Source organism: Rhodnius prolixus, unplaced genomic scaffold (assembly GCF_049639745.1).
Source record: "Rhodnius prolixus isolate KJV_2025 unplaced genomic scaffold, Rpr scaffold_1, whole genome shotgun sequence".
NCBI lineage: Eukaryota > Metazoa > Arthropoda > Insecta > Hemiptera > Reduviidae > Rhodnius > Rhodnius prolixus.
This window is the reverse complement of record NW_027411581.1, coordinates 22,125,701-22,138,967: the sequence shown is the minus strand read 5'-3', so window position 1 is coordinate 22,138,967 and position 13,267 is coordinate 22,125,701. Positions and strand designations below refer to the sequence as shown.

Here is a 13,267-nt window from a genome sequence, read left to right as displayed (position 1 = left end):
CTTAATGATAGAGTTACAACTTTTTAATCCACGTTTTAAACCAACCAGGAAAATATTTCTTAAAATAAAAAATAACCTCTCTTAATAAGTCACATAAAACATAAGATTATATATAATACTAAAATATATCTTGTATGTATTTTCAAATAAAATAAAAAAAACATCTTTTTTTGCGTTTATTTGTACTGCAATCAGCGCGTTAACGCTATAACTAACAATGATAACAGAGTAACAAATGAAGCAAACGAGTGGAAAAGTTACCCAGTGGTAACACTCTAAAAAAGGAAAAAACAAATCTTAAAATTGAAAAATTAAAAATAATATAAACATGTTATCGATCACGTATTTTAATTAATGTAGAAAATATATCTTAACGTCTAGAAGGCGATAACAGAGTCGTTAAGAACTGTAAACACTTGATTCGTTTAATATATATTTTATTTCTGAGTATTATTTCCTTTAAAATTTTCCCAGATTATTATTTTTTAGAGATTTAAACAAATTGGTAAAACAGTGGAAGTTATTGAAAAGGAAGGCTGCAAGTGCACCCAATGTTATTACTCCTTGGTCAGACCAGATGTGCCAGATGTTAACCACATGATCTTTCTCTATTCAAGTATGGAGTCAACTCTAAAGCAATTAAAATATCGAAATAACTTAAGAATCACAAACATAACTTGCATTCATTGTTATTATAGACTGAGAATATTATAGATAACAACTATGACATAACCCTAATACTACACTAATTTATACTGATCCCTTCTATTGAGCGGATGCGACCTTGCTGTGACATACATTCTTCATGCAACTGTTATTGTAAGCAATTTCTAACGGCGCCGCAGACCACTGGGTCTCTTTCACTTGGTTCCTTATTGTCTTTGAAGCAATTCCTATGTACGGCAAAGTACGCATTTTGCTAATGATTCTATAAAGTGATCTGAAGACAGATCCTGCTATTTTGCGTGATATAAGGGTGATAACTATTTCGATCTGTATATTCTACAACAGTTTACAAATAAAGAACTCTTGAGAGACCCTCCCACGGCTCTATTTTACCCAATTCTGAACTTTTTTTTTAAGCAACCAATTTGAACTAAATGTTAGTCAGCTTGAATAAAGTTTTGCTAAAATTAAAAAAAGTCATTTGAGAGAAGCATGCGTTATCTCCTTGGAATCTATTTTCAAAAAATAATCATTGATAGGTATCCGAAAGAAAATTCTTTCGCTTAGGTAGCAAGAGGAAGGAAAAATTCAAATCAGACGTTGAATCTCTTCCTACAACTTGCAGCTGCCTTATTCCTCGTTTGTCCATGGAACATTGAATTCTGAAGTACAAATAATTCAATAATTTGCTTCTTTTTTTAATTTTATGAAATCAACTGAAGTCAAATATTGCTTCATTCTGTAAGTGATACCTACTAGAATAACCAGTGCATTCTGTTAGGCAAATATGTTGTTTCACTTTAATTCTAATAGGGATATTTACTTTGAATTTATATTTAGCTTAAACTTTACTCTTATGATATTCACCAGTTAAATCATACTTGACCTAACGTTCTCTTGGAAATTACTTTTCAGTTTTCCACGCTAAAATTTATGCCATTAAAACCTGTGCTGAAGAGAACCTGAGAAGAAGCCTCGAAGAATCTCATTTTCTCGGTCAGCCAGGCTGGACGCTTGTAAAACAATCTCTAGTAAAGACAAGGAAAGCAAGGCACCTTTTTGCACTACTGTGCCAATGGCATGACATGGCACATGCCGCATGGTGCCTTTGACATAGTGGTCTACGTGACTAAAGTATGCTTTCATATTCGAAGGTTTTGAGTCGTAATTCAGCTACATTGTTTATTTCATTAATGATTATTGACTTTTAAGAAAAGAATAATATTGATACTGAAGATTTGATAACCTTGGTCTAAAGGAGACCTGTGCTACGGGTCAAAGCATTTGATGTTTTTGAAAATCAGATTGCCACAATTTCAAAATTGTGTGTTTTGGGTTGTAACATATCCTTCAACTTTGATCTGTAATTCGTCAAAGGAGGTAATAGACATCTGGAAAAGTTGATAAATTTATTTTTGACATTCAACTTCCCTTAACTGTCGAACTGTTTCAATAAGATGCATAAAACAAAAAATCTCTTTTGACTCTCTTTGTGCGATGACGAAACGACTACAAAACTATCACGATTCAAAATAACACTTGTATAACATTGACTAATGAAAATATTGAGAAAATTAAAAGAAAATATTGAACCAACAAAATAAAAAAAACCTGCAATGTGAAAACAAAAATGAACAACAAAAAGCCTCATGTTTTTTTTTATGAATAATTTTAAGAATTTGGTTATCATGTCCTAAAATTTGAAGACGTTCTGCAAAATTTTGGTTAAGTCTTCAACTGTGACTTACTGGCCACCAAATAGTTTTAAATCGCCATCTACATTTAGAGATGATTCCCAGATGAGCGTCATGTAAGTTCCTTCATCCGTTGTTACCAAACTTGTCCCTTTGAGGGTTTATAATAATACTTAGTTCAATATTTTATTACAAAATCTTTTAAAAGTTTATAAATTTCTACTAACAAGTCAACTATGTTAGTAAGGAAATCCCGAGTAAGAATATCAAATAGAATATAGAACATTAATGTTTTTCTTGCTATGATGGATTTCATTAACTTCCCTTGAAATATTGAAGAACCCTAGTTATTCCAAAAATTAATTTTTTAAATAAACTGAAAATATTTTACAATTTTTACTATAAAGCTATAATCTGTATACACATATATCATACAAGTCAACTTAACAAATTAAGTACGAGAATTCCAATTAATTGGGTCCGAAGGTTCTTTCAATTAATGAAGTTCCGATTTCCGATCGTAGTGGGTTAAGGGTTACGACTCAATGAATACTAATAAATCTGGGTTTTTAGTAAGAAATTCATAAAATAATAAATTCATACATACATATTACTTAGTAATGTGTGTACTTATATGGTACCAAAAAGTTTTGAAAAATATCTGGCGATTGAAACCAAACATTTGTATTAAAGGATAGTTGTCTTAAATATTACAAATGTTCACTAAAATAAAAGTATGATGTTGAAGGTTGCAAAATACCAACTACAAACAATGTATGAAGCTAAGTAAAATTTCAAACAAAAGGAGATTTATGTTACGCCTAACTAAAATGAAACCCTTTGGCTACTGCCCAGGAAAACTACTTAGGCAAGTGTGAATCATTTTGAAAAGAGATATCAAATGATTTTCTAATAAAATAGTAGTTTACAATCACTAGTTCGCGGCGTAAGATACATAATACTCGTGCATTTAAGGAGATAATGCGCGCAAACTAATGATTGGACCTTGTAGACAAGTATTTATATTATATCTGCGGAAAAGTAATTACCTCTTATAAAAGATTACGATTAGCCGAATCAGAAAACTTACAAAAGCAGATCTGTGCGACCAATCATACTTCCGGAAGCCTGATATTCTTCCACCTCAGAATCTTGGTCAAACACTTCGTCCTTTTAGGTGATAGCTGCTAATAGAAACCGCACATTAGAAGCAAAGCTTCTCAAAGCAAATTCTCTTCTCCTTAAGTAAACGATAAAACAAAGTTTTCTGTAAAATGAATGAAAACAGAAGATAATAGAATGTATGTAGCATATATGTTGAGAGTACACAAACTTTTAAGAATTTTTGAACTATTTTCGAAAAATAGCTTGCAAAATTTGTTGTTATTGTGTACAGTGGCACTTCCGTTAACCGATTTTCTTTCCAAATTCAGAATTTGGTTTACATATTTTATCCTAATTAATGCTAGAATTCCGAAAATAACACACAAAATGGCGAATTCACTAAATAGATTTTTAACTGCGTTAATTTCGAAAAATCAATTGGGCTCACTTCTCAAAAATTGAGTAAATTAAATACTCTTGTAAGCACTTTAATTTATTGGAACTTTTTTTATGTAAACAGATTTTCGTAGGGTTGCCGGGGAATGGGGTATTTGGGCTACACACTACAGTTCCATTTCGTGATGTTTTTTGGTATTACTACTTATACTTTGTTGCTGTGAATAATTTATGTTGCTAAAATTTTTACTTTGCTCGGAATCTGCAAAATTCTCTCTCTTAAACTAAAAGAATAAGGGTAGAAGATAATCGTCTGAATGTTACCCATCAGATTTCTTTTTATAACAAACTTTTCATTGTAAAAGAATTAAGATTACTCTAATATTCTTACTTCTTATTAAAAATGGATACCATTTGAAAGAGAGGCCATTTGAAATTTCTCAAAAGAAAAAAAAATTAAAACAAAAACAAATAATCATCATGAGGAGAAATTTGAAGGTAAATATGCAGATCAAAGAGAAAATAGGAGCCGTAACTGAGTGGAGCTGTATGGCACTAGCAAGGAGAACTGTCCTGAATAGTTGTATTTCCATATACAGAATTGTAACAGATGTTTACAATTCACTTTATATAGAGTCGACCTAAATAACGTTAGTCAGAGTACATGGTCATCTAGTCGCTTGATAATTGTAAGTATTTACTTTATTTACCCTTTATTTCAATAAAATCTCTATACAACGTAGTAAACAGACTAGTAGGATGATTGCACACTAAAAACAATCATTGGTTACACAACAACCATAAAATAGTGAATTCGATGTTTTTTTTTTAAGTTTACTATCCTTAAAAAGACTAAATTAATTTCAAAAGTCCAGGACGAAGTATTTATTATTTTGCTAGTAAAGAAGTTGGATCTATCGTGAGGATTTGGAAAAGCTCTGCCGTTTCTTAATCATAGAAAATCATTAAGTTTTAAAAAAAACACCATCATTAAATTTATTTATTTATTGTTTTTGTGGTCTTGTTTGCTAAATTTATGTACATACTCTTTAGTTTCATTACAATCATATTATTCAATAAAGGATTATAAATTTCCCAAATTAGTAGCAACCCAAATTGTAAATAGGAAGTTGTTTTGGTTTAAGCTGGATCATAAATATTAATTTACTGTACAAATTAAACCGTATTATCGAATAGTTAAGTGATCCTAGTAGAATTTAAAGCATTTTTTTTTTTTTTGTTTACAAAAGATAACAGAATACATAATAGACCTTAACTTTCATTTAAATGATAATCATTATTTCAAAAATAATTTGCACTCTGGGAAACTTCAAATGGTTAGATAAGGCTCGAGCAGGAGAATTGTATTTAGTTAGTTTCCCGCCAAATCATGGCGATACTGAAGAACGTTTTTTTCTATTTAGCGGGTAGTGGTTGACCAAAAACATTTATTAGTTACTAGTTCCAAACTGGCTGTAGACAGATTAGAATATTTGACTAGACACTTATGTCTCCTGTGAAGATACATTAAAATGAATATATATAATTGTATATATATTGTATAATATATTCTCTTTTTATTTAATTTGCAACCATTTGCAATGTTCAATAAACAAAACTTGTGAGAGATGCAGGAAATTTTACAAATATAAACATACAAAACATATTTATGTTTACCCAGATACATGAGTAGAATAAACGATGACCATCTTGTGATGGAAGCCGTTAGCTCTTGATGTTGGCAAGCTTACACGCAACTGTCCTAAGAGATTAGCGTTGTGTGTTGAAATGTTCGCGAGGCCACTGCCGACTCAGACTGCGATGTGGATTTGAAGGAAGTGTTCTGGTAGACCTGTTGTGAATCAGAGAGTTGTAGTGACTATCTAGACTGAGGAGAGTTTTATGTAGCGAGTTTGGGCTATTTCAGAAATGAGAGGAATATTTAAATCAGAATATATTGTGTAATTGGAGACGTAGAAGGGAGCATTAACTATTATTCTTAGAATTATCGACAATACGATTTGAAGTCGGTTATGCTGGAATTTTTATTTAAGTTCTGTTTGAACCTCACTCTACTTTCTCTTACTAGTTTTCAAAGTACTATCTTACAAATTTTCTCTAAACTCAGAATTTAGAAACTTATCTTATGCATGCTGACACTGTACAGTTGTACGCCAGTACATTTAACTGTAATGATAAATTAGAGAGTCTTTCCGTCATTAAAATAAACTTTTCTAGAAAATGATTGAAGTTAGAGGCTCTATTAGTTTAAAGAATATCGTTGAAGCCATTTTCGTGAAAAACATCTCAGAGATCTCAGAACGGTTATTTAATTGAAAACGAGGTATCGAAAATGTAATACTATATACTTATATTCAGTGAATAAGGTGGTGTTTTAAGTCTCATCTCCTATATAACACCAATACCTTGAAACATAACGTTTAGTTTCACATGTTAAGAAAACCTAATCATCATCATCATCATCTTGTCTGCCAAACGCACAATTAAACAAGTCACAGGTTGTAACTTACCAAAGTGTAAATCAGTGCCTAAACTTAATGCACAAAAAAAAAATCCAATCACAAGGACAAGAGCAGTCAGAGAGTACTTATCACGAGAAAATTATAGCTTCAGTCTTATATTTTCTAAATCACATTCAAAGAACGAGGATGGTAATTGTTTACAAGTTATTGTTCACAGTGACAGCATAATTTAACAAATACCAAACAAACAAAAACAAAGAACACATCAAAAACTATTACATTCTCTTTAAGAACTTACCTTTTACTTCTACAGCTTTCTGTTAGCATGCAATACGTCAACTCAGACAAGATAAAACTGGAAAAGCACAAAAAGTAAATTGATTTAAGATCTTGTTTCTACAAGATCCTGTTTATTCAATGAATAAAATTTTACTTTTCATTGGATAAAGTTTTCTTCAGAAATGAAATAGGTCCAATCCACAGTTTCATTTCACGTTAAACATCTCACACTTAAAACTATGACAATAAATACAGTTTTTTTTTGTTTTTGCTTTAAGGGACATATATGCATTTAAATGTTTGATGGTAAAAAGTAAAAGAACTACATTATATAAATATGTTCTATTATTATAATAAAAAGATTTGTATTACAGCTGTGAGACAATACATATAAAAAAAGAACAGTTCCCCAAATGTAAAAGGTTTTTTATGAAAAAAAAGTAAAATATTTTTAATTGAACATACTTCTATAGGGTTAAAGAAATTTAAAAAAAATCTAGAGTAAACCAAAGCATAGATTTTCTAGAACATATTTAGAATACAATTTTTTGGAATAATTTTCAAATAAAAGTGATGGTATAAAAGTTAATAAATGGTATTCGAAGTTTCTTTCAGAATAGCACATAAAGCTTAAGGAAACAGGTGCAGGTATTTTTTGAGAAAATCACGAAATAGTGAAAAATTACGTTAGTAACGTGAATATCATTAATAGAAACTGAATTAGTACCCAAATCGAATCAATTTTATACTCATTGCATTTTGAATCCCTCAGAACCTCTTAATAGTAATAAGAAGAAATGAGCAGGCTTTCTCCAACTTCATTTTTCCAATTCTAACTTAAACATTTTCTTTATCGATTTCAAAAAATCCTTTAAGTTCGTTCAAAAGCTCAGTCTAGAATTGAATCAGCTTCAAAAAAGTTATGTGAGTATTGTGATTTTAACATAACCATAACGGTGTTAACTAATATTTTTAAGTTAAAAAATGAAATCCATTTTTAGCATGGAAAAGTACATAACGAAGTAAGTGGTATATGTGATGCGTGTCTTCCAATCTCTTTCTCAAAAGAGGGGATTGGTATCCGAACGTCTACTACATCCCTACATTGTGACCAGCTGGATGCACCGCTACAGATGCAATCCTGGAACTTCACCACCCCCATTATATGGGACTTACTGCGTAAGTTTCTTCCTTTAAGATTCCACACATGGTTCACATATATAGACGGTTAAATTTTGAGTTGGCTGAAAACAGTTGATTTTCAAAAGCACAAAATCTACGATACTTAACATTTTTTTTATATGATCCCCTACTCAATTTAATTCCAATCCTTTTTTCTTTGTTGAAATGTAATAATGTTTCTTTATGTAATATGACGGAAACTGTAACATTTCATGTACTGCTGTCAGATTTTAAATGAATTTAGAAAAAAAAGAAACTATTTTTACATTAACTAAAAGGTAAAAAAAACAGGAGCAATCTTTACAGATATGCCTTGAGGAGCCACATAGAGATGCTAACTTCTAAATTTAATTGTTAATTAAGCACTTCAACAACAACTGGCAAAAGCCAAAACAACATTCTTTGCCCAATCACCTGCTGCTTACATATGGAATCGAAATGTGAGAGAGTGCGTCAAATACCTAATTTCAAAGATTCAGTTGTTTCAAAATAAGGTCTTAAGAAGTAAATTGAATGCTTAATGGTTCTTCCGTAATAACCAATCTCTTAGGAGCCAGAAACGACAGTAATTAAGGAATAAATCAGTAAAAAAGTATAGAAATTACCACGACAATTTATCTCGTGTTAGTGGAGCAGTCAAATATAATACAGGTCCTCTCAGCTAATTTAACTGAAAGTTCATGCTCATATAATATAAAAATACATGAATAAATAAAAACCATTAATTATTCATTAATGTAACTATCTTTAATGACTCCCCTTTTTTCCAGTTTGTAAATGTTGGTAAATCATGTTGAATGTGATTATGCATAATAAGTATGAGCCAACTGGGCAGTACGGATTTGGTCCATCCAAAAATAGTTGTTTTTTGGTTTTAATTTTGAGTTAAATTTCTTGAAATTTCTGATCTTTCTATTTAATTTACTTTCTTGCAGTATCATGTTTCCAATTTTTAATGGTAATATTGAATACTGACTTTACAGTTGATAAAGATTTTAAAAAAGGAAACTTGGCAGCCGTAGCGAAGTATTAATGCTGTAGTTTATACAAAGTGACCTCTATTATACATTATACAGACAAGATGTAGTAATGGTTGTACAGTACGCATTGACAATGTTAGTAATCAATTATTCATTGGATAAGGGCGCCTTCTCGATTCTGAGAGATCCCATTGATATGTAAAGGAATTTTTGTTCTTTATAGAGAGGTGAACTCATTATTAGATTATAACTGAACTTGCTGAAATGAAAGTAATATTCCATCAAATGCGGGAAACGGGCTATTTCCGGTAGTTTACTGTTATTTTGTTAAAAAATGTTTTGGTGACCAGTATAATACATAATCAATTGCGTCTTCCATACATAAATCTTGAACATTAATAGATAAGTTAGTCATCACTGCATTTGCACTTGAAATACACAATGAAGAAATGATTGCGAATGGCTGAAAACGCTATTATTTTAATAGACTAAAACTATTCTCAATGGGCTAGAGAATAAATAATCTGCTTCTACCACTTACACATGAAAAAACAAGGATGCCATTTCTGGGACAATTGCTTAACAATATAAATGAAACCCTTGCCAATAAATTCGCTCAATTAAAGTGATTATGACTCAGAGTATTTTAATATTTGCTGCTGAATATAAAAGATGAGCAGAAATGGAGTCAGTATTAATTATAGAAAGTATGTTCTGACTAATAATTTCACTTACAGCACCAAGTTCAGTGTTTGATTCAGTCTCAATTTATCCATAGGCAGCACTAAGAATGAACATTTGTGTATCTTATTATCCCACACAACATAATAATAATAATGTTATTTATTCTATTAAGCGAAACTATGATAAACCTTAGTATTATCTTGCCATTGATATGAAAGAATTCTTTGTATTTGAGGCACTAAATTATATTACTACTGTTTATTTTTTTGACTCTGATTCGGCCTAGTAATGGAACCATGTATTAATGCGACCAAAAATGATAAATACTGTCTAAAATATTTATAGTTCTGTTGTGCTTTAATTGACCTCCCATTAGCATACCTTTAATTTTAAATTATTATTACATAAAAAATGTCTGTTTATACATTTAAAAAAAAAAAATTGTAACTTAGTGTAGATACAATTCCAATCCGCGGATCTGCTGAGGTTTGCAATAGAAAAAAAGGGTACATACTTATCGGATTAGATAATCGGAATTTGTACACACTTGTTCTTTATTTAATTTTTCAACAATAAAATGTACTGTCTGATAGTTTTAGAGGTCTGAATCTTATTGAAAACTAACACAGTTTACTTGGTTACTGTTCTTCTCAAGGTGTTTTCCGAAAGAATGTGCTAAAAATCAAGATATTTGAATAAATCGTACAGGAATACAAAGCACAAATAAAGAAGGTAAGAATATGTATGTATACCGAAAGTAATTTTATATTAAATTTAAATGTTAGGAATATTTCGGAAAATCGCTAGCAATACCAGATTCAGTAACTAGTTACTAGTTGGAGCAGAGTTAGTCAGCGCAAAAAGGGTATAAACTGAAGAACTGAATCTAAGGTGACAAGATGGCAGATGGCAAGTCCGAGTTTTAAAACGAAATTCGAACTTCATTAAATAAAAGGGAAGACAAATCACAGAGGGATGTTTAATAAGTTTCAAGTTTTTGGTCCACCTGATCGAAAACTTCATAACTGAATTGAATTAATTCTCTGAATATCAATCAGGCCTTCAAGTTCTCGGAGATTATTTTGAAATACCCTGAAAATTGGGAAAAACACAAATATCTCTGTACAAGTAGATTTTATTTATCAAATTGCATTAAGAAAGAAACAAAATTTAAGAGAAACCAAATTTTTGAGCAATTTATAAAAAAAATTGAAATTTTAAGAGAGAATGTTTTTTTTTTGTAAAATTTTAATTTATTTTGTATCAAAATCATGTAAAAGAAGATCATTTCTATGATAATTAAATATTCTAGATTGAGTAATTTTTGATTTAAAGAGTAAATTAATAACAAACAGAAACGAATTATAGAATGAATATTTATTTCTTAAGACAACTTTAAAATCGCTGCAAGGTGTGCGTTCTTGTTATACAGATAAATTTTATTTTCTAAAATTACAGGCCATTTTTTTAAGATTGGAATAGCGTGATAAAATTTAAGAGAATATTATTTAAGAGAACGGTATTTTACAAAAATTATAATTTTATTTTTATTGAGGGCTAAAATAAATGGCCATTTGTGGTTTCATGTTTTTTTTTTAAAAAAAAAAAAAATTGTTTTTTAACTTTTCGAACGTATTATTACCATAAATGGTAATTGTTTTGGCAAAAGTTGTCAATATTAAAGGGGAAGTTGTGTAACTGAATGAGTCAGTCAGTTTGGATGCCTCAAAGCTGGATATATAAACGATTTGAACATTTATTGTTATTTATTTCTTATTTTTCTGTATACTTGAATGGGCTGGTCGCTTTGTGCCAATAGCAGTTTAACACATTTTATGCTCTATCTTTCCTTTGGTCCAAGTATTGAATGCATGCTGAGTTTTAAGTTTTCACACTATACCCAATTTGAGGTCTCCTGAAGAGGAAAAAATGTTTTTTACAAATTGATAAGTATGTAAGTTGTATGTCTGTTTATTTGTGGAGTTTTTAGCGTAACTAAAAAACGAAAAATCACAAAAAATTAAAATATTTAATTTTGGTGCACTTATTGAACCATACGTACTAAGGTTTACTCATTTAACTGGAAATGCTAATTTACTGAATTGTACATTTCAGTTTTTGGAATATTCCCCATTATGAACATCTAATAAACCTAGTAATTGATAATATCACAATTGTTGAGAACAAAGCACTAAAAAATTTTACATATGTAAATTTTCATCATTTGTATTTATTTTGTTGAATACAATTACGTAATATGTAGACGAATGTTTCTACAAATAAAATAATTTGCAATCAATAAACACAACCCGTACAATGTTGTATGAAACTACTGAGTAATAAAAACATCCAATGGTAGACATATTACACAACTCACCATTACTAGCAACTTCGTTCAAGTATGGACACAAACATCTTCTTATATATTTTGTTTTCAACATATAAAGTGTATCTCAACTTTTGATTGAATTCTTTCTTCTTTATAACAGGTTAACAGTATGTGTGTATATATGGATATCGTTTCTATATCATTTTTGCTGGTTACACTACAGTAACAATTTTCTATACAATTCATGATGAATTTAGAACGTAAAAAAATATTATTTATAAATAAAAAAGGAGCCTACTAATTCAAGCATTAGAAAAAGTTTAGGATCGTAGCCTTTCTAAAGGAATGTTGATAACCCAGGACAATGCTCTTAGACAGGGCAAGGTCAAATGATAACGCAACATTCTTACTTCCTCTTGCTTTTGGTAAGAGAACATATTTCCGGACGTTTTAAACTTTCTGAATTCAATTTCTAACCGGATGGAGGAATAATGCTAATCTCAAAAATGAAAACTAGCAGGAAACTGATACAGGTGGATTCTGTTAGGGTTGAATAATCACTTCCGAGGATCATAAGGCCCATTGTCCGAAGGCTGGCCGGACTTTTTGCGCCAATGACCTCAAATGTTGACGCGCCTTAAAAAACTAAATAAATAAAGATCTTTTATTTCAAATATTTACTGGAAAAAATTATTTTATATAGTTCAAAGGATGTAGATTTAATTGACACCTTACTTCCGGGTTCGATGGCAGCGTTGTACGGTGTAATGAAGCCTATACATTTGGTTGCTTCCTGAAAGTATAATTTAATGCAGAACCATACAACTCAAGTAGTTAAAACACTTGAACGTTCAGTAGAATAAAATATCAGAAAAAAGTTCCAATTAACATAGTCATTAACGCCAATAAGGAAAAGTCGTTTTCAACTATTTCAAACCAAATCTTTACTCTCTTCTGTTGCAAGGAAAATATTGCAATCCTTAAGACTTTTGAATGTCCACTGAGTTTAAAATTTGGACTCCCCTTAGTATGAAAAAGTTGTTAATTAATTGTTCTGTCCAGGTGTAGAGCTTAATTGATTGTGTTTGGTCAGCATTACTCAAAATTGAAAAATCCAGTAAGTTTTTTTTTTTTTAAATTTATGGAGGGTCAACATTTGAGGTCACTGATTCCCAAAACCACTACATTGCTGACAATGTTCTCTTGCTTCAATCAACGATCTTCATTATCGGCCCCATGATCTATATAGAGATTCTAAGAAAAAGGAAATCTAAAGGAGGCGAGCCTATATTTAAACCCAGGATCTACGTCTTGCAAATCCATGGCGCTACAAGCTAATACTTTCTCAAGGCAATTTCAAATTTGATATTTTGTGTAGAAGCTATCAAGAGATCTAACCATAAGCTTTTGATGGAAATGTATGCACCAGAGGTTTCATGAATAAATATTTAATTTTTTAAAGTTTCTCTT

The 13,267-nt window shown here is 30.5% G+C and overlaps 1 long non-coding RNA gene across 3 annotated transcripts in view; it reads left to right on the top strand.

The window, feature by feature from the left end:
* Positions 1-7,406: 7,406 nt before the first annotated feature.
* The window catches only part of LOC141457690 (uncharacterized), a 34,572-nt gene continuing 28,711 nt past the window's right edge, over positions 7,407-13,267 (top strand). Inside the window, exons 1-4 of one of the 3 annotated variants that reach the window (XR_012460456.1) lie at positions 7,407-7,546; positions 7,624-7,801; positions 8,788-10,200; positions 11,584-11,719. This is a non-coding gene — a long non-coding RNA (uncharacterized lncRNA). Of the gene's footprint in view, positions 7,547-7,623; positions 7,802-8,787; positions 10,201-11,583; positions 11,720-13,267 lie in introns of those variants that run through there. The other 2 variants (XR_012460465.1, XR_012460455.1) reach the window with 2 other exon arrangements.